The sequence below is a fragment of the Leptonychotes weddellii genome, chromosome 4 (genome assembly GCF_054177405.1).
Source record: "Leptonychotes weddellii isolate Sample4059 chromosome 4, ASM5417740v2, whole genome shotgun sequence".
NCBI lineage: Eukaryota > Metazoa > Chordata > Mammalia > Carnivora > Phocidae > Leptonychotes > Leptonychotes weddellii.
The window spans coordinates 19,854,315-19,854,765 of NC_138372.1; positions in this window are offsets into that span (position 1 = coordinate 19,854,315).

Below are 451 nucleotides of genomic sequence, written 5' to 3' on the forward strand. Positions count from 1 at the left end.
GACTTATTGTAAAACTGATCATTAGACAATGTGGTTTTGGACATGGGATCAAAAAATAGACCCATAGAATAGTATAGAGTGCTGGGAGAGAGACCTATGAATAGGAAAAGGGATATAGGACAAGGTGGCATTACAGATACGTGGAGAGAGGATAAATTATTCAGTAATGGACTGAGATCATTTGCTAGCCATAAAAAAATGGATCTCTTGGGCGCCTGGGTGGCTCAGTCGGTTAAGCGACTGCCTTCGGCTCAGGTCATGATCCTGGAGTCCCGGGATCGAGTCCAGCATCGGGCTCCCTGCTCAGCGGGGAGTCTCCTTCTCCCTCTGACCCTCCTCCCTCTTGTGCTCTCTGTCTCTCTTTCTCTCTCTCGCAAATAAATAAATAAAATCTTTTAAAAAAAAGAAAATGGGGCGCCTGGGTGGCTCAGTTGGTTAAGCGACTGCCTTC